Below are 22,019 nucleotides of genomic sequence, written 5' to 3'. Positions count from 1 at the left end.
TGAAAGCTGGAGGACTGAGGTTACTGAAAAATATAAACAATAAAATTCTAACTATACTACATGATATAACAAGGCTATCAGAGTTCATATATGTAAAGTAAGTAAAATAGATACAAGGCATTTCATTTTAGTTTACTACACCTACTCAACAGGAAAATTTCTGGATCTACTTTCCCTGGAATTCCAATGAAATCTGTGTAAAATGCATTTTCTTTGTTAAATGAAATCTTCTGAATTACAATACATAATTGTTAACCCTCACTTAATATAACAGAATAAGGAGAAAATTTGAGTAATTTTATTCCTATAGCATTTGCTTTGTCTAACTTAATTTCATCACAAAAATCAGGGCAAATCAGTGTTTCATACGTAGTTCAATCCATTCCTACTTAGACATAGTCAAATATTTCTAGGAAATAGTTTATTCTAGAATTGTCCATTTTTCTTAGCCATAAAACTCTAGCAGTTGTCAAATCTTACTATCTCCTAAATATGTTTGAACTCTGTTCCTTTCCCTTCAAAATCACCTATATTGCATAATTTGTAAAATAACTTCTAAGTTCTTTTGTTTCCAGTGTGAGACATCAGATCCAACCTACAGAGGTACCAGGTGGCTCAGTCTGTTAAGTGTCTGACTTCGGCTCAGGTCATGATCTCACAGGTTGGGAGTTCAAGCCCCACATCAGACTCTCCACTGTCAGCACAAAGCCCACTTGAGATCCTCTGTCCCCCTTTATCTCTGCCCCTCCCCTGTTCACACGCCCAGCCTCTCTCTCCCTCTCAAAAATAAACATTAAGAAAAAGAAAAAATCCAACCTACCTACTGTTGTCAGCAGAATAAAACCCAACTCTTTTTTTATACATGTATAAGGCACACATACAATGCCTGACATATATAGAGAGGTAACATTTTAAAGTAGAACAATGTTGTCTTCCTCCCCTTTAAAAATTCCATTCCTGGGGCACCTGGGTGGCTCAGTCAATTAAGTGGCCAATTCTTGATTTCAGATTAGGTCATGAACTCACAGTTCAAGTCCTGCATCGGGCTGTGCACTGACACTGTGGAGCCTGCTTGGGATTCTCTCTCTCTCCTTTCTCTGCCCATCCCCCACTTGTGGGCATGTGGGCATGCTCTCTCTCTCTCTCTCAAAATAAATAAATGAATATTTAAAAAATAAATAAAAAAATAAAAATCCCCTTCCTAAATTGGCATCTCTTTGTTTTGAAAATGAAAATCTTGTGCCTTTATAAATTAGTTGGATAAACTTGGCACAAGAAATCCAGACTCAAAGTAGCTTAACAAAATGAATGTCTTATTTATTTATTTACTTACTAATTTATTTATTTTTCCCCCAATTTAAAGCTGGTAATATTTTATTTATTTTATTTTTTTTACTTTTTACTTTTGTAAAATTTAAATTCAAATTAGTTAATGTACAGTTATAATCTTGGCTTCAGGAGAACACAGTGATTTATCTCTTACATATGACACCCAATGAAGAAGAACATTTTATTTTTTTTTAATGTTTATTTATTTTGAGAGAGAGAGAACATGAACATGAGCTGGGCAGGGGCAGAGAGAGAGAGGGAGAAAGAGAATCTCAAGCAGGCTCTGGCTGTCAGCACAGAGCCCAAAGTGGGACTCAGTCTCACAAACCACAAGATCATGACCTGAGCCAAAATTAGGAGTTGGACACTTAACTGAGTGAGCCACCCAGGTGCCCCAAGAAGAAAATTTTAAATTTCACATGCCAATTTAGAGATATGGTGGGCTCTTGCTAGGGTTCCAGCTCTGCTTTTCAGGTTTTTGACTGCCTTGTATTAGCTAATTACTCTCATTCTGGCTCCTTTCATGGTTACAAGAGGCTTCTAACAGGAACTGTGGAACATAATTCCCATCATGCATCTAGTTGGAGAAAAACTGTTTTTCTCTTCCATGGAGCTAGTGTTAAGTTTCTCACTGATCTCAACCTGTTTATATCCACTTACTCCTTAGCCAATTATTAGAGAAGGAAAGAAATTACTATAATAGGTTTATTGATATATGGGGAAAAATCATCTGGAACATAATGAATACTGAAGAGTCAATCACATAGTCCCTTCATGTAACATGGCTAATTTTTTGCATGTTATAGCCCTAGATTTGCCTACACATACTCTAAATGCTAATCATGACAAACTACCTCTTGTTTCCTAAATGTGTCATGCTCTTTTTCCCCATTAGCCATTTTCCCCCTTTGCCAATAATGTCCGTCACCATGTCTCCATTGACTCATCTTAAGCATTCTTTAAAGGTTAAACTAAGTACCAGCTTTTCTGAATAAATGTTCCTGATTCCATCAGACTGAGTTAGGAACCCCTTTCTTATGACCTTGCTTACTTCAAGCACAAATATTTCTCAACTTCCTGAACATTAGATTACTTGCTACAGCATTTCAAAATACTAAGGGCCTGAAACCACTCCCAAATATTCTGATTCACTTGGTTTGGGTTGGAGTCAGGACAAGGCAATTTTTCTTTCTTTAACTTCTCAGGTGATTCCAATGTGAAGTCAAGGCTGAGAATCCTCTAGCATATTACTTGCCACATCTATTACAATATTTATTGTTCTCTCCTACTAAGTTGTGAGTTTTTGAAGATGGGACTACATTTTCAACCTTTGAATGCTAAGCACCTGAAAAGCATGTCTGATACAAAGTCAGTACTCAAAATTAGTCGATGAATGAGTTTCAAAAGAAACTGAATGGGTATTTCAATTCAATAGCCATTAATTGCCTACTGTGTGCTGAACTTTATAGGATGTGTTGTTATACAAAGATAAATAAAATAGTGTCAGCCTTTAAAGGAAGTTTATTCAATGCAGGGCTCAAAAAAGAACCTACTGATAGTAGCATCAGAGTACCACATCTTAATTTACTCTTACATCTTAAATTACTATTCCAATATTTTCAATTGAATACAGCAAGTCATTTTGTTCCTTAAATAATGCTCCTTTACCATATGTAATTGAATGCATAACTTTTTAAAATAGGGTCTTGTGAATATATATTTATTAATACATAAAGTCTAACTATAAATAATTCTCCCCCTTTTTTGTCTTTATACAAATATGTAAAATATAAAAGAGTTTCTATTTTATCTGAGCTTCAAAATAAAAATGCTAAAAGAATCCAGCAAGTTTTACTTTAGTCCAATATCCAAGGAAAGGCAGGTGTTCACCAAATAGAATGAGAAAATTAAAAGCAGTCTAACTGTAGAAAGTCCCTTTGAGCCACAAGCTTAAATTTTTTAATGGTTTTACAATCTTCTCAAGCTGTCAATGGAAAAAAGTGGCTTGACATTGAACACATACCAAGTCAGTAGCATAACTATTTTATAATGTCTGATTGGTCAACTGAAAAAAAATAGCTTAAAATTCAATCCATGTGATGGAAACGCCACTTAGAAAAAGACCATTCATACTGCAGTGCTGCAGGAAAATTGTGGTTATAAGAGTTCCGATTTCATTCAGCAACAGAATTCTTAAAGAATTACAAGTGGAATCGTTCCTAGAATATTGCATGTTGAGTATTATTAATATGAATTTTACCATCATAAAATTAACCATTAATAAGAAAATATGTTATTATGTTTTCGTTCTATAGGTTAAAAAAACTTTATATGTTAAATGAAGAGTCTCATATTAATTTATGGGAAACTTTTGGGAATATCCATTCATAATTCCTCCAGAACATTCACACATTAATTTAACTAAAATGTATTGAATACTTGCTATTCTTGTTTCTCAGAGTGAAAGTGGTCTGCATAGTCATCTGTTCAACTTTCACCTATATTACTCATAGATTTAAAGTCTTTTTAGGAAGCCTATGAGTGGATATTACTGATTATGTGTTGCAGAATTACAGATTACCCGAGATAGAAGGCTTTATATGTTGAATAGCTGTCTCTACCATGCAGAAATAAATAAATAAATAAATAAATAAATAAATAAATAAATAAATAAATAAAAATTAAAAAAAAAATAAATCAACTGGTCAATTTTTAAAATTCAAAACCTGTTACAGAAAATTATTATGAAAAGATAAATGGACTTCAACCATATTTAGAAATCAGAAATATCTCCCATATTTAAATATTAGACAGTTTTGGGGCCTGTAAACTTTTAACTTTTAAATTTGTGTTAATTTCAAATAGATGTCAATTAAATAATTTTGAAAAATCCAAACCCATTGATTCTCTTTTTTTGTTTTTAAGTTTATTTATTTTGAGAGAGACAGAGACAGCACAAGCAAGGGACAGGCACAGAGAGAGAGAGAGAGAGAGAGAGAGAGACAGACAGAGAGAGACGGAGAGAGACGGAGATGGACAGAGAGGGAGAATCCCAAGCAGGCTCAGCACTGCCACTGCTCAGCCCACCACGGGGCTTGAACTCAAGAACCATGAGATCATGACCTGAGCCAAAATCAACAGTGGGACTCCTAAATACTGAGCCACCCAGGTGCCCTCCTCCACCAGCAATTTTCTTTTATGCTTATTTTCCTGTCTACCTTGGGGTTTTTTCCTTGTTGATTAGCAGTTTCCAAAATGAAAAGGGCAGGGACAGGGAAAGAAAGCATTACAAATCAAACACAATTGGCCCTATCTTGGTTATTGGCTTTGAAACACGATTTAATAGTTTTGCTTGGTTTCTTAAATAAAACGCAATACTAAGGTTTTGTTTTGTTCTGTTTTTTTTTTCTTTCAGTTTATTTATTTATTTTGAGAGAGACAGAGACAGTGTGAGCAGGGGAGAGGCAGAGAGAGAGAGAGAGAGAGAGAGAGAGAGGGAGAGAGGGAGAGAGGGAGAGAGGGAGAGAGGGAGAGAGGGAGAGAGGGAGAGAGGGAGAGAGGGAGAGAGGGAGGGAATCCCAAGCAGGCTCGCCATTGTGAGCAAAGAGCCAGACACAAGGCTTGAACTCATGAAACCTTGAGATCATGACCTGAATTAAAACTGAGAGTTGGATGCTTAACCTAATGAGCCACCCAGGCACCCCTGTTTTGTCCTGTTTTTTAAACAGACCTTATTTTTTAGGTTCAGAGAAAGACTGAGCAGCAATGATAGAGTTCCCATTTAATCCCTGCCTCCATACACACAGCCTCCCCCACTATCAACACCCCTGACCAGAGTGATACAATGAAGAACCTACATTGACACACCATCACCCAAAGTCCACAGTTTACCTTACTTAGTGCTCTGTCTTGGTTTGTATATTCCGTAGGTTTTGACAATTGTACAATGACATGCATCTGCCATTATGATATCATACAGAACAGTTTCACTGCCCTAAAAATCATTTGTGCTTTGCCTGTTCACTCCTCCTTCTCCACAACCCCTGGTAACCACTGATGGTTTTACAGTCTCCACACTTCTTCCCTTTCTAGAATGTCATGCAGGTGGAATTATACAGTACATAACCTTTCCAGATTGAGTCTCTTTGACTTAGTAATATGTATTTAAAGTTCCTCCAGATCTTTTCATGGCTTGATAGCTCATTTATTTTTGCCACTGAATAAAATAATACCCCATTGTCTGGATGTACCACAGTTTGACCATTCATTTACTGAAGGACATCTTGGTTGCTTCCAAGTTTTGGAACTTACGAATAAAAATGATATAACCTTCTGCGTGCAGGTTTCTGTGTGGACATAAATTTTCAACTTCTCTCAGTAAATACCAAGGAGTGTGATTGCTGGATCATATAGTAAGAATATGTTTAGTTTTGCAAGAAGCTGCCAGACTGCCTTCCAAAGATCCATTTTGTGATCAATGACAGTATCTGCTGCTTCCCATTCTTGCCAGCAATGGGTGTTGGCAGTGTTTTGTACTTTGGCCACTCTATTAAGTATGTAGTAGTATCTTGCTGTTGTTTTTCCAATTCCTTAATGATTTATGATGTGGAGTGTCTTGTTATATGTGTATTTGCCATCTTTATATCTTCTCTGGTGAGGTGTCTGTTTAGGTCTTTGGCTCATCTTTTAACTAATTTATTTTCTTATTGCTGAGTTTTAAAAATTCTTTGTATACTTTGGACAATAGTGCTTTACCAGATATGCCTTGTACAAATACTTTCTCCCAGGCTGTGGCTTGTCTTCTCATTCTCTTGACATTGTTGTTCACAGAGCAGGAGGTTCTGTTTTATTTCAGTGAGGTCCAGCTTATCAAATCTTCCTTTCCTGGACTAGGTCTTTGGTGTTATACCTCAAAAGCCATCACCATATCCAAGGTCATCTAGATATTCTCTTACATTATCTGCCAGGAGCTTTATAATTTTGCATTTTATATTTAGGCATGTGATTCATTTTGAGTTAATTTTGAAGAATGTAAGGTCTGTGTCTAGAATCAATTTTGTGTATGTGGATATTCAGTTATATTAAGATTTTATTATTTATTTATTTATTTATTTATTTATTTATTTATTTATTGTGACTTATGCCTTTTGTGATAAAAACTGTGAATGTTTGTGAGTGTCTGGATGGCAACCAACACTTGATTTGGCTGAGGTCATGATCCCATGGTTTGTGAGTTCAAGCCCCGCATTGGGCTCTGCACTGACAGTGTGGAGCTTTTTTGGGATTCTCTATCTCTACTCCTCTCCTCCAAAAAATAAATAAATAAAATAAAATAAAAACTTGTTAAAGTTTCATTGCATTTATTTTTATTTTTTTAAGTTTTTAAAATTTATTTTGAGAGATATATAGAGAGCAAGTGGGGAGGGGCAAAGAAAGGGGGAAACAGAATACCAAGCAGGCTCCCCATGCTGTTAGCATGGGGCTTGAAGTCACGAACCATGAGATCACCACCGAGCCAAAATCAAAACTTGGATGCTTAACAGACTGAACCACCCAGGAGTCCCACATTTATTTTTAAAATGCATTGCAAAGTTAACAATAGCAACAGCCATCAAGGCCAGATCATCAAAAATCATAACTTCAACATTTATGAAAAGAATACCCTTTCAGGTTTCCAGGGTTGCTAAATTAGTTAAGTGTCTGACTCTTGATTTTGGCTCAGGCCATGATCTCATGGTTTTGTGAGATCGAGCCCGACGTGGGGCTCTATGCTGACAGCGTGGTGTATGGTTGGGATTCTCTCTCCCTCTCTCTTTGCCCCTCCCCTGTTCACTAGCACATATGCATGCATACATGTGCACCCTCTCTCTCTGAAAATAAACTTAAAAAAAAAAGAACATGCTTTATAAAAGCATCAGACAAATATACGACAGAACACTTTTATAGGAACCAGAAGAAACATTTCCCTATTACATTTTAAATTACATATTACTAGAAAAATAGTGAATAGTGATTTCACTATTAACTTGGGTAGTATTAGTAATTATTAATCAGACAAATTTACACCTACACCTAAACCGACAAAATGCTATCTGTAAATAGGATGGCAAGGTTCCTACAGTAAAACCCAAGCCACTGCTTTACAGAAATACTGAGAGAAAGGAAAGTAAGGAAATGAAATATCCAGCATGCTCATTCAGCCTCTAATTTAATAATTTATATATCTTAGAAGGTAAACATCTATCCTTTAAATGTGAAAAATGCACCTTTATCATAAAAAGATATGTGGTGTGTGTTATGCCCAGAATTCATGATCCCCAAAGACCACTAGGGAGCCGAGTCCGATGCAAAAGCAAAAGAGCCTTTATTCGAGCTAGCTCGAGCTCAATCCCCTACCTGCACCAACGCAGCGGTGAGATACCGGGGAGAGAGAGCGAGTTTCAAAAGGACAAAGGTTTTATTGGGGCCTAGGGGCAGTTGGTGAGGTAATGGCTGTGGCCTCAGCCGATTGGCTGGGGAAGGGTCCGAGTCCTGTTAGGCAGGTGGGGGGGGGGGGTTACTCAAGGGGAGGAGGTGTGGTCAAGGTGAAGGACACAGAACAAGATGGAGTCGGCCGGCGTAGGCCCGCCCTTTCAGTGTGAAGGGTTAAGAGTTATTGTCTGATATTGTGATACATTAAATGTCTTTTCCTCAATAAGCAAGTAATATCCTTTTCACCATTCTTAGGATGAAAAGTCAAAAGCTGTGGTGAGTGTGTGTGTGTGCACTCACATGCTCCCATGTGCATACACATGCTCTTTTTCCATGTATGTGATGAGGCAAATACAGAATTTTTTTCCAAGACTTTGAGAAATGCCTATTTATACATCTTCCCAAATCAAGCACATGATGAAATCCATGGGGCACTTGGAGGGCTCAGTTAAGCATCTGACTTCAGCCCAGGTGAGGATATCACAGTTTGTGAGTTACAGCCCTGCACTGGGCTCTGTGCTGACAGCTCAGAGCCTAAAGCCTGTTTCATATTCTGTCTCCTTCTCTCTCTCTGACCCTCTCCCACTCATGCTCACTCTCTCTCTGTCTCTCAAAAATAAATAAACATTAATTTTTTTAAAAAATAAGAAATACACCCAGAAATGAGAGGAACAAAAATCAGTGGCAAAAAAAAAAAAAAAAAAAAAAAAAAACATGATATAGAAGAGAGTTAAGTATATGTGTGGAAAAGTTACATTGATTAAAGGATTTTTTTAATGTTTATTTTTGAGAGTCAGAGACAGAGTGTGAGCAAGGAAGGGTCAGAGAGTGAGTGAGTGAGTGGGAGAGAGAGAGAGAGAGAGAGAGAGAGAGACAGACAGACAGATAGACAGCATCCGAAGCAGGCTCCAGGCTCTGAGCTGTCAGCACAGAGCCTGATGTGGGGCTCAAACTCACCAACCATGAGATCATGACCTGAGCCAAAGTCAGACGCTCAACCGACTGAGCCATCCAGGGGCCCCGGAGAAGTTAAACTGATTAAAGTTTTCGAGCTCCATGCACACATTATTTCAATAATTTGCCCATATTTTCTCTTTTCTATCCTAGGTATATTATTAAAATAAGCAGATTTCCCTTTTCTCTTTCCTTTCAACCCCTGATCCATTTTCCAGTCCCCCAGTGATTCCATGTCAGCATGCTGTTTTTAACTAGACAAATAGTACACAGATTTATTCCTACAGAAACAATCTCTGGTAAAATCGTAGAGGGTCTGCTTGAATAATACCCAAAATTTAACTGTGTGCTTTCCATTGGCCAGAAATAACTCACAGAAAATGAATCCACAAAGCAGTCAATGGAATAGTATAACCCTCTTAGGGGAGCCATCGTACTATTAGAAAAATCTGGTAGACAACCAGCCTTCATTTTGCGCGCGCGCGCGCACACACACACACACACACACACACACACACACACAGTACTGTGTTTGGTATAAACTCTGGTAAGAATAAGTCAGACTATTGATCTGTGAAAAGTTTTCATATGAAGTCACATAATGTTATCTTAATATTCTTTTCATCTACACTGTATCATGGTGGTAACATCTGACATCCATTTACTGCAGTTGTAACAATGACAATGAACTGGATTGCAGTATTCTAAAAGGAGAATGAACTCTTACACATAAATTGACATGCATTGGAAAGTTGTTATATGGATAACATGGAATAATATGGAAAATTGGTAATAATGGATGTGTGTCTCTTAAACTTCATCCCAGAATTTATTTCAGGGGAAGAAAAATCTCACACTTTCAGTGCATACAGGATTCTGTATTTCTGATATTAACTATAAACATTAATCTGACAAATTTCTTTTACTAAAGTCACTTTGGAATTTGGTGGCAGGGTTAACACTAAAGGTATGAAAAATGAAGATGAAAATGAAATTTTTAGAAATAAAACTCTATTTGTCACATGGGAAAAATCATTAACTTTTCAAGTAAGAATGTTTGACTATTGTTATATCATGGTTCTGCCAACGTGAAGATTCATGGTTTTATGCTGGCATGTTGTGTTCTAATTTTTGTGTTATTTTTAGGCATTCACACGCTTTTGAAACTTTCTATGAACGGACTTGGATCTACTGTCCCTGAAAACAAAGAAAGGTGATTTTTATGAAGGAAATCAGTACACAATTAAAAATGGGGACACATTCTCCATTTGCATCAATCCAATTTAAGTATGTCCCTTAAAAGAAAATGTCATTAAGAAGTAACAGTATTCTAGTGCAGGGATTTGGAAAATCTTTTCCCCTTCCAAAATGATATTGGAGGGAATTTCCAGACCTTTATTCCCTATTACACTTGACAGCTTTCTATCTTATCACCTCAAATTCCGATGTTTCCTAGCATATCTACACACTTAAACACAAACACACTAACTACTATATCTACATTGTGTTCTCTTTTGTCCCAGTCACATTTCTTACTTCATCTAATTTACAGATGGTTAGATTTTTTTTTTTCTCCTAATTCTGGGCAAGAGGCAGGATTTATCATGTGCGGACTGAGTGTGAAAAAGGGCAGAATGAAGGTGAAGAGAACATACCCATGCCTGGCACTCCTGTATGTCTCTATATTCTTACTGGGTAAGACAAATTAAAAAAAAGAAGATCAGAAGAAGATAAAAATGGAACTCCCCCTACACATCCCTTTCTCTCCATTTGTTAATAAGTATGAAGATTTTTTTGAATATCAGTGGTCTTCTGTGGGTTTCTGCGTTCTCCTTCAAAGACAGGACAGCAAAAAGATGTAGTTGACTTCATTCTGTTCACGGAAGGAAACAGAATTAGAGTCTGGTGAGAGCAGGCAAAGCCAGGAGATAGGGTAATCATGAGGCCAAATTCATGCCTCAAAGGAACACAAAAAGGATAAAAGTAAGATTCCTGGACAACGAACTGTGCTCCTAGTAGAGCCTTTTTCCCAGTCCACATTTCCACTTCTTCCCCAGCCCGTGCAGACCCCTTATCCCAGATGTAGTGCTACCAGCAATAGCTTAGAACTCATGATATGCCAAACACTGCAACCAGGCAATGTGTTCATATTCCAGTGTCAGGGCTGGGGTGTGAGTGTGGTCACTGAGAACAGAATTTTGACTGAATATTTGTTTTGTTTGTTTGTTTGTTTGATTTTTTTACAGTGTTCTTTATGAACGATACCTAGGCTAAACAGAACACTGTGGGTCTTAATGGAAATACAACCATCACTGACAACACTGTTTTATTCATTTGCTCAATAAATATTCATTAAAGCATTGTAAGGATGTATTCCAACTTGCCAGCAAAAGAGAATAAAAGGTTTCTTAAAGGACCACACGTTTCTTAAATTGGTGATTATCTGAATATGGGTGGGATTAAAATGTGTATTTCAAATTTATTAACTTTTCAACTTAGATAAAGGCTTAATGTTCACTTCCACAAAGAATGAATTTCAATTATTTTAATCACCATAATTTATTTACTATGACTTCTCCAATTAGATGTGTTGGTTGAAGTCTTCTTACTTGTAAAGCATATATAATTTATATCCTAATTATTATTATTTTTTTTAAGTAGGCTTCATTCCCAGCATGGAGCCCAGGGCAGGGCTTGAACTCACAACCTGGAGATCAAGATCTGACCTAAGAGTCAGACACTTAACAAAATGAGCCACTCAGGTGCCCCTATACCCTAATTACTAAGACAACAGATTCCCTCTTTGTCTCTATCTATGTAGATAGATAGATAGATATACACAGACCAGATCTCTCTATAGATCTAAGCTTACACATAGAGAATAGGCAGAAACAGAGATATCTCTATCTTGTAACTAATACATATCTTATATCTAATATATGTCTTATACCTTATATCTAAAGATATCTATCTTTCTAGAGATAGAGAACCTTTCATTTTTCTTAAGAATTAGGACACACACACACACACACACACACCCTTAGCAATAGGGGTATAGGGGTGTGTGTGTGTGTGTGTGTGTGTGTGTGTGTGTGTGTACACATCTATCACCTCAAAAAGGAATACAAACAGGGAGAGTACTAAAGATTTCTGCCAAAAAAAATAATAAATAGAAAATGACATGATCTGAAAGGTACTTTCTCCCTATACAATTTTCATAAGATTTTAAATTCATAAAATACCTTCCTAATTTGAAGAAAGTAATACCGTTTTTGAGAAAGACACAACACCAAAAAATTTATTTCTGAGTCCAGCTTCAGATACAGGGAAATATTAAGAAAAATTTTACTGCTAATCACACAAAATTAACTTTCACATCTATAATAAGTACCACATGATATTTAAAAATCTCTACACTACCAAAGAAATAGAACGTTATAATATTTAATGTTATTTAGCATTAAGATTTATTTTTTGTCAATGCATTTTTTAATTGAAAACACTTTTAAGAAGAAAGGAATGAATTAAGGAAAAATAATATTGAGATAGTTGAAGAACTACAGTGGGCGTTGGAAGCAATAAGCTGAATTTCTGACTTCTCATCAATTTCTAATCAATTGTTTTGACTTTAGATATCTGAATACACAATATTTTAACATGAAAGAGTTTAGTTTAAAAATGTTTTGCATTTCTCATAACACCTTAAAATATAACATTTATATCTGTAATATGTACTTGATACACTGAACTGCAGAAAAATATTTTCTTGAACTCATTAAGGTGAGCATAAAAGGCTTTCATTTTGACAACTTCTATCCACAAAATTATCATCAAAATTGGAGGTATTTAACAGTGTGATACGAGCCTAGCCTATCGTTTACAAAGTAATAACCTGGCTATCATATAATCTTAACTACTCTCATTTAGTAAAAAAAGGCTCTTTTCTTGAAAATGATATTTACTTTGAGAACCAGTTTCTAAACAATTGCATTTTCCCATATAATTTAATTTATTCAGATACTTATTTCCAATTTTCTTTTCCATAAGTAGAATATTTATTGTTTTAAATAGTGTGTCTAGAAAAACAAATTAGCTTTAAAAGACCCATAAATGGACATTCTTAGGTGACAGATGAGCCCTACTAACTGTGTAATCCTTTGAACAAAGACATTTTGCTAATTATTGTATGTGCACATTATTTTAAAATTTATATTTTAAACACAGAATACAAACCAATAGGCTGTAATTTTTCAAGATAATTACATGTTAAAATATAATAACAGTATATCTAGGAAAAAAAAAAAAACTTCTAAGAAGTGTTTTATTATTGTTGTTGTTGTTATGAAATGATCCATAATATGGAGATGTGGAAAACCCCTATTTTTCCAGTGGCCAGATGTTTTGAACCTGTGTTGACTGAACCATAAAAATGGCTGACTCTACCACTAAGGAAATTAAACCTGAAAGATATATTTCCTTGTTTTGTTCCTCTCGTTTTTTTCCTCTGAATTACTTGCTTTTGCTACAAACTTCAGAATCCTTTCTCTTATACTACAAAATTATGTATTAACCTCTCAAGTATGTGAACAAGATAGTCTAATCAGTTATGTGGCTGAAAAGTGATAAAAAAAGAATGCTGCGCCATTATTTATTATTATTATTATTATTATTATTACTTAGCCCTGCATGATTTTAAAAGTTTAGATGTTCTAGAAAGGAAAAGTTGCACTGGGAACAAAATATACTTAGATGTACAGACAAGAAAGGCCATGTTTCCTAAAAAGACTCTACTTCCCACACTTGTATGATCTACCACTGAAACCCAGAAGTAGGGAAAAATACAAAAACAAAAAACAACTTAAAAAAGAAAAACTGGAAAATGTGCTTAAGTGTTGGAGAAGTTAGAGTCTGTCAGGAACTGACCAGACTTAGATATCTTAATTACCAGGAGTAACATTCCAACAAAAGTACTTGACAAAATACAATGACATTTCTGATAATTACCTGGAAAAATCAATTCTTGGTATGTTTAATACCTAAGAACATTCCTCCAACAGATTCAGCTTAATATGAAATTGGCTTTTGAAATTCTGAGAGGGCTGCAATGATGTATTCATCTGTGACACTAAAACACACCCTGTCAGCGCCATCTATCAGTTGCAATTTAAACTACAATGGAAAAAGACTAAATGCCTCTGACTGAAAACTACCAAAATAATTTCTTAAACCATGTAATATGTAGTTGTGTGTAATATGAAACATTTTCTTTTGAACTCATCATTTTATATTTTTTCTATGGCTTCATAATAAATGATGTAGGTAGTTTCCAGTTAGTCAAAAGTATGTAGTCACATAATCCATGAATATATAGAGTCACATGTCACACAAAAATAGTTTCCTAGACTAATTACTATTCAAAAATTCAATTATTTTCATCACAACCAACATTTTCTCCAGGACAATCACAGTTTGATCACATCTTTCTAACCGTGTTGGTTTGTCATGCAGTGAATATTCTATGTATCATTGGCTTTCTCTAGGGTCCAAATAAATCCTATCTGCTATGCTAGTACAGATATGAGCCCGACATTTAAAGACACAAAAGGTTAGTCTTTATTTTTCTCTTGTGGTACTTGAAAATAAGTGAAATGAAACTTATTACTAAATCATTAAAGCATTATTACAAGATGTTTTCATACAGTTACTTGGTTTTGAGCCTGTGGAATGGGAAGCACAATATGGTAAATTGTGCCTTGAAGCCCTTGCTTTAGTTAAAACACATTAAACTCGGTCATGGGCATGTGGTATACATAGGATTTTCTTTCCAAAACTAAGAGTCAATTGGCTCCTTTCTCATTTCCTTCTCTCCTTGTCTTCTTCTTCCTCTTTCTCCTCCTCTTCTGACAGAAGCAGAGAAATTATTGGAACGTTTTGAAATAAATGTCCTTTTGGGGCCCAACATGTCTCTCTTTTCACTACACAATTAGAAAAGCAGAAGAGGCTATACAAACTCGAGAACCACTCCAAACTGTGAGGTCGAAGGGTAAGCAAGTTTCCAAGATGAACCACAAATGCTTCCCCATGGGTAATCGAATTGGCTTTGGCTCTTGAATATACTTGAAAGATTGAAAAAGATAATTTTCTTATAAGCATAAACAATAAAAAGTTGTACACATGAGTTACTTGCCTCAAGGTATTTCTTCTTTCATATATAATGTCCATTATGTATTACAAATGAAATGAATGAAAAGAATACATGTTGGATCATAAAGCTGTATTTGGTTGACTTCTTCTTTAAAAACTTTATAAAGAAGTTTAAAGGCCCACAAATAATGTTCCAATTGTTTTCCTTTTAGAAAAAAAGGAGTATTCAGTTTGCACTTGTCCAGACCTCAGCCATATAAAGGCCTTTTCCTTTTTGAAAAGGAAGCTTTTTATACCCTTGGTTGACTTCACAAAAAACAATCTGGGACGCAAATGTAGGCAATTTAAACTAGTCATATGGGTGAAAATCTCTCTGTCTTCATCTCACTCAAAATATTACCTAAATGTAATCTGAACCATTTAGAGTAGCTCTACTTAAACCGTGTTATGTTTTCAGTAGTAAAGACTGATAACTTGATAGTTCCCAAGGGTTTGATTCTTACAGTTTAAGTACAGAGTTGACATTGCAAGCTATTTTCTGAAAATCCCCAGGGCTATGTTAGAGATGAGATAAGTAAAGATGTAAAGAGTGGTTTAAAAATTTGTGGGTATCTTCAAACCCAGTACTATTAGTCAACTTCCCTAAAGATTTATTCATTCTCACATAAATATCATCTTTTAATTGGTAATTAAAAGAGATAATGAAAATTTGGCTTCAAAGTTCTAAATATTTATATATGTATATATTAATTGTACTTGAATACACAATTAAAAAACATTTCATAGGTATTATTTTTCTAGAGGTTCTCAGATCATTTTTTCATTCTCTAACATAGAATTAGATTTTCATTACCAGAAAGGATCTCAGTTCAGGCCATCGTAATTTATCCTCTGGAGTATGGTTCCCCTTCTTATCTATGTTGCTAACCTCAGTCTCACCATTCTTCCATTTATCCTTTCCACAGTTATTAGATTGATCTTTCTAAGGTGTTTACTACACCATCACTGCATAAAAATACAAGCTGGTCCTCAACAATGGTCTCTCATGATGACATTTCATATCCTTACTTCTCTATCTCAAACCCGAACTCAGCTACACTGATCAATGACTGTTATATTATCTTATTTTATTATTTTATTTTATTTTAAAGAGAGAGTGTGAGCGGGAGAGAGCAGGTGGGGGAGAGAGATGGGGGAAGGGAGGGAGAGAGAGGGAGAGGGAGGGAGAGAGAGAATCTCAAGCAGGCTCCATGCTCAGCATGGAGCCCGACTTGAATCCCAATCCCACAAATCTGGGATCATGAGCTGAGCTGAAATCAAGAGCCAGACGCTCAACCAACTGAGCCACCCAAGCACCCCAACAGTTGTTTTAAAGATCTTGAGTTTGCATACACACACTCTTTCCCCCACGCAGTCCTATCCAAAATCTCGTATGTTTAGAGCATCCTCACTCATATTTTAGTACCTACTAAAACGAGTTTATGAGAATCTTTATTGACCTCTTGAACCCCTCTATCAGAATGCATGCCTGATTCATTTGGTAACCCTAGCACTGGATAATGCCTGACTAGAGACTGTTGATCAGTTTAAGTTCACTGAATAAATGAATGGATGACAGAATAAACAAATCAACTCAGTAGCTTTAGAAACAAGGAAACTGAGAGGTAGTTTAAGAGACTTGTCTAAGTCCACTCTTTGATTGAAAAAAAATAGCACTATAACTCAGATGCCAATTTCATTTAGTGTTCCTCCCCTTCTTACATCTTGATAGTCTTTCCAAAAACTTCTTAGTGTCAATAGCATTAATTTATGACTAAATCTTAATTACATACAACGTCCTGGTAAGAATAAGATGCTATGTTTTTTGTTTTTTTTTTTATTTAAACAACCTATGAAATCTAGAACAGTGCAATTTGAACACAGTAGCCTCTGCCCCATGCCTGAGGGAGACAGCACAGCTTTGGGAACTATGATTGAGTGACAGCCCTACCTATGAAGTAAGTAACCAGGCTGCCCACTTAGCCCTCTTTTCCACGGTTTCTTAAATAGTTGGGTTTTCCTGACTTTTTTTTTCTTTTTTTCTTTTTCTAAGGTTGGAGAAGTACAGCCAGCTGGCTAGAATCTGCTTCCCATGTGTTCTTAATAACTTTTATTTCCCTAAGGGCTAGCCTATGCTTCTCAAACCTGGCTACACATGAGAATCACCAGGGTAACTTAAAAGAAAAAAAAAAAAAATACCAACGTGTGAACCCATAACCAAAGATTCTGATTAAATTGATCAGGGGTGGATCCTGGGCAACAGTAGGTTATAAAACCTTCCATCTGACTCTGATGTGTGGCTAGACCTGACCATCTCTACTTTTCAATTTTTCAGGAGAAATACCAGAATGGCATGACCTTTTATTCAGTCTGCACATCATTTCTGCACACTACTTCCAGGGCAGGGGATGTTGCATACTCAATATATACTGACTAGTCAAATGTGGAAAGAATGATGCATTTGAAAAGATTATTCCTTTCTTCTGTTTTAGGTTGGGAATGTGACTAGTCAATAATGCCTGTGAGGACCAACTGGAAGAGAAGAAATCATTTATTCTTTACCATCAATATGTGACTGTGTCTTGAAATGAATATCCTGGAATCTAATTCAGACTTGATTTTGGAAACCCCTGCCCCTCCCCCCCCCCTCCTCTCCTCTGGAGCCTTAGGCATGTGGTCAAAGAATATGAGTAAGGAACAGGGAACCAACTCCCCTAATTTATCTTTAATTTCTGTTATTTTCTTACTGAACTCCCCTTCTCCTATATTAACTCTCCCTTCCATGGAATAGGTGATGTGAAATAGGTCCTACATCCATGTTAAAAGTTAAAAAGATAATGTTAGTATTTTAAACAAAATAAAAGAACAGCAATAGAAGAGATAATAGCATTTCACTTCACGACAGAAGAGATAATAACACTTTAGTGCTTTAGGCCTGCCTAATTAGTGGTGCTTCTCCTGAGACATTAATTTTGGTGTCAGTGGAGGTTAAGGGAAAGGAGGTTGCAGCTAAAGTGCCAGTGATATTCTGAGGGTTCTGGACACTGAAACCTCAAGTTTATATATACCGAGGGCTGGTGGCCAATTTCACCAACGTGTAAACTGATAAACAGAGAGATCTGATTGCAAATAAAATGCATTGCGTATTTGGCTTAATGACCATACCCTAGAATGAGCGACTAAGAATAGAGAGAATCCCGGTCGCCGCAGCCCGAGACGGACGCGGACCCATCTAGCAGGAAACAGCGGCGCGCCGGCCTCTCCTCCGCGACCGCGTGCGGACTGCTTGTCCCGGCCAACTACCACAACTGCACGAATCGACACGGCCCAGAGACGTACCTGGCGCACAAAAGTTCTCATGCTCCGCCGTGCCACGGGATCTGCGCACCTTCGCCCACATCTTGGCGGCTGTTGAGTGCTCCTACAGCCCCTTCCCCGGCCATAGGCGTGGTCCTCAGACACCTCAGGGATCACTTCCACCTGGCGCACTGCCTTCTGGGGGAAGCCCCAGGCCGGAAGTCTGACTACGAGGCCCACACTCGCCTGCAGGTCCTCTTGCCCCCTCCGACACCTTCAGCCAATTGCTGAAGTTGCAACCCCTGGGCCTGGCCGATAGCAGCCCCAGTCCTGCCAACCCGTCTCCCGCCACTCCTCCGCCCACAGCATCTTCCCAGAGCCCCAAGCTGTTGCTGTCCTCGCTGCCGCCCTCTTTCCACTCGGACAAAGGCATGTAGAGCACCCACCCCACCCCACCCCCCGGCCAAGGGAACCACAGGTACTGCCATCTGTGCAACATCGAGGTCGTCAAGTTCACAGGTACTTCTGTGTGTTCATCTTCATAGTCCCCAAGAAGTGTTGCTGTTCCTCGAAGGCCAGTGAATATGTGAAGTGAGTCACCCAACACAGAATGGACTGGGGGCCACTTTCCATGCACCCCCCCCCCAACTTCTCTATCCAGGAACAAAGGCCAGCTTTCCCACCTGCCGTGCTGTCCATTGCCACCCCCGCCTGGACCCTTGGCACTTAAAGTTCAGTTTGATGAGCACAGCCTCAATAGCCTGGAGTTGAAGGAGCACCTAAATTCCATTAGAATTACTTCGGAGAGTCTCCTCTGTTTATCTGAAACATTCATCGTATTTATTTATTTTTTATTTTTGGAGAGAGAGTGTGTGAGTCTGGGAGAGGGAAAGCGAGATGGAATCTTAAGCAGGCTCCATGCTTAGCCCAGAGCCCAGAGATCATAACCTGAGCTGCAATGGGTTCTTTAAAATAACACTTTCCTTAAGTAATAAGAATAATAAAGAGTTCCAGAATGTAGATATCTATGCACTGTGATATTCTTTTGGTAAAAAGAAATGTACCCTTGGATGGGAAAGTTTCCAAGGAAGGCTTTTCACCAAAAAGATCAGACTGTGGAAAGAACCACAGACTTGTGTGAGGCAGGAAGAGCAAGAAGAAAAGAGAAGGAAAGCATTTTAAACGTTACTGATACTTCATAGCAATAAGTTGTTTTTATATAGTGTATATCAGAATATTCTTTACAGTAACAAAAATATTTTGTGTACTTTTAAAAGGCTTCATGCCTTTTAAAAAAAAAACAAAAGAGAAAAAAATGCTGTCGTTTTGAGGAATTATGATGATGATTGTTAGTATTTATGTGCCAAAGCAATAACAACAAATGTTATATGGAAGATAACATTGAATTGTAAAAATTTCATGAAATATTATTGTGCTTTTCATATGGACAAGTAAACCTAGGCTTAAATGATTAAATCACATGTCTAAAGTCCTGTAGCTGAAATGTGATACATGCAAAATGCAAAACCAAATTAGTCTTGTTTTAGAGTCTGTGATCTTAACCACTCTGTTTTGTGATACTTAGAGCAAAACTTTTCCCAATTTCTGGAGTTAAAGAAGTGGAAAATTATCCAGACTAGTGGCAATGCAAACCATCTGAGAAGGGAGAGTCAGGGACAGGGAGTGTGGCTTTCTGAGAGACAGTATTTCATCACAGCTGGTATTCTTGGGAACCCTAGTAGAGACTCTGTGAAAAAGATTTAACATGAAAAAGATTTTGTTGATACTTCTGTGGAGGGTTGATTAGAAAAAGAAAGATAAGTCAGAACACTATTTTAATAATTAAAATGAAATAAAGACATGTGGACTTCATTTATGGTTGTCAAGATTTGTGGAAGTTGGTAAAGGAGAAGAAGTTACAGACAACTCTAAATTTTCAGACTAGTGGACTAAAGAATTATGGTGCCATTGGGAGCAATAGGAAAATTCAGAAGTGTCCATTATTTGATGACAGAAAAAAAAAATAATTCACATTTTACTGGTGATAAAATCAAATTGTAAGCAAAGATGTAAGATAGATCTTTTCTTATTCAACTGCATTGTCTGCCTGTTCTAGACAGATCTTCTGGGTATGTAGCTGAGAATGTCAACATCAAATTTATATTTTATGGTCTTTGTCTTGTTCTTTGGGGATTGTGTCTTCTCATTTCTTATGCTTATTTCAATAGCTGGATACTACACTGTTATGCCCTGATATTCTGTCTTGTTTCCCACATGTATCCAAGGTCATGGAAACCTGTAACTTAACCCAGTGATTACAGTTTCTAACTAGCAGTAGTTCTTTGGTGCTTTATATATACTTGGATCTTTGCTTATTGACAGATATGCCTAATTCTCATGGGGCCATATTTTGCCTATCACCCAATATATCACCTTGATAACATTTCCTAGCTAAACTTGATTCCAAAGAAATATCATCATAAGTATCTAACTAGTTTCCAGAGACTAACAATTTCCAGTAGGGCTCATTCTACTGGGCTATAGTCCAAATACATATTTTCTTTGGTTCCCCCGGATATGCAGAATTCCTTAATTTTATTTAATATAGTGGATGAAATGTATTACTATAAATCTATACACGAATAACCAGTATACCATCATGTTTCCTTTATTTTACTTTTTTTTTTTAATGTTTATTTATTTTTGAGAGAGAGACAGTACAAGCGGGAGAAGAGCAGAGAGAGGTAGATACAAAATCTGAAGCGGATTTCAGGCTCTGAGCTGTCAGCACAGAGCTAGACCATGATGCCTCTTGAGGGGCTTGAACTCACAAACTGTGAGATCATGACCTGAGCTGAAGTCGGATGCTTAACCAACTGAGCCACCCAGGCACCTCTTCTTTCTCTTACTTTTTTTTTTTTTAATTTTTTTTTCAACGTTTATTTATTTTTGGGACAGAGAGAGACAGAGCATGAACGGGGGAGGGGCAGAGAGAGAGGGAGACACAGAATCGGAAACAGGCTCCAGGCTCCGAGCCATCAGCCCAGAGCCCGACGTGGGGCTCGAACTCACGGACCGCGAGATTGTGACCTGGCTGAAGTCGGCCGCTTAACCGACTGCGCCACCCAGGCGCCCCTCTCTTACTTTTTAAACATGGGTTCAGAAAAAAGGGAAAGTCACCAATAACTTCAACATTTTTCTAATTTACTCATGAAAGTCATTCTTATGTTTGACTTGGTCAAATTTATCCCCCATAAGTAATCACTACTGAATTTGCTAAATATGCTTTTCTGACTTCCATATGTTTATCATGTGCACATATGCACTTTGATACATTTATTATATTCATTTATTAGTCTCTTTGTTTACAAATTGGAATCATGCTGCAGACATTGGTTTGGGGTTTTTTTTAACCACTTAATAAACTATAATGTGTAGCTTTAAAGATCAATACATCATACTATTTAGTAGTTTTATTAAACTTTGAATGGAGGTACTATTATCTTTTTTCTCATTTTATTGTTTACTGACACTGAAGCTGCAAGTAATGTTTGCAACAAGTATTGCTCTGCATGAGGGTATAGGGGTGTGTGTTTTTGTATATGTGTGCTCTCAGGCTAGTATAAGTGAATAATAGACTCTGAGAAGTTGAATTATTGGGGCAAGGAATAGGCAAATTTTAAAATTATATACATATTCCCAGATTACTCTTCAAAACCCATATCTACTCAAGGGGCGCCTGGGTGGCGCAGTCGGTTAAGCGTCCGACTTCGGCCAGGTCACGA

The 22,019-nt window shown here is 37.0% G+C and overlaps 1 long non-coding RNA gene across 1 annotated transcript in view; it reads left to right on the top strand.

The window, feature by feature from the left end:
* LOC147583231 (uncharacterized) overlaps positions 1-20,106 on the top strand; it is a 41,817-nt gene extending 21,711 nt beyond the window's left edge. The window contains exons 2-4 of the long non-coding RNA XR_015246526.1: positions 9,901-9,967; positions 16,801-16,895; positions 17,430-20,106. This is a non-coding gene — a long non-coding RNA (uncharacterized LOC147583231). The remainder of the gene's footprint in view (positions 1-9,900; positions 9,968-16,800; positions 16,896-17,429) is intronic.
* The last annotated feature ends 1,913 nt before the right edge of the window (positions 20,107-22,019 follow it).

Source organism: Puma concolor, chromosome A2 (assembly GCF_028749965.1).
Source record: "Puma concolor isolate L17-30 chromosome A2, mPumCon1.1.hap2, whole genome shotgun sequence".
Classification (NCBI taxonomy): Eukaryota; Metazoa; Chordata; class Mammalia; order Carnivora; family Felidae; genus Puma; species Puma concolor.
Note: the sequence above shows the minus strand (reverse complement) of the source record. Positions and strands in the feature narration are given on the sequence as shown.